The sequence below is a fragment of the Crocodylus porosus genome, unplaced genomic scaffold (genome assembly GCF_001723895.1).
Source record: "Crocodylus porosus isolate Cpor-Errol unplaced genomic scaffold, CroPor_comp1, whole genome shotgun sequence".
Lineage (NCBI taxonomy): Eukaryota > Metazoa > Chordata > Crocodylia > Crocodylidae > Crocodylus > Crocodylus porosus.
In genome coordinates, this window is record NW_017728947.1 from 99,399,158 (window position 1) to 99,399,425 (window position 268).

Sequence of the window (268 nt, forward strand, 5' to 3'; positions counted from 1 at the left end):
CATCTATGAATCTATGAATCTATAACTATTGCCTCAGCCAAACTTACAACCCAAATACCAGAAGCCAGCATAGCTACCCAAACATTCGGTCTGTGCTATTTGAGTAGGAAGGTGGAAATAATTTGGAAGACATCTTACCAGCTTGAAGGTAACCTTAAACTGGGAAAGAGGATATGAAAAACACATTCCTAAATTATGGTAGATTAAACATGTTATTGTTATTAGCTTGGAAAACACAAGCAGGACAGTAAGTGTTTGTGCTTCTTCT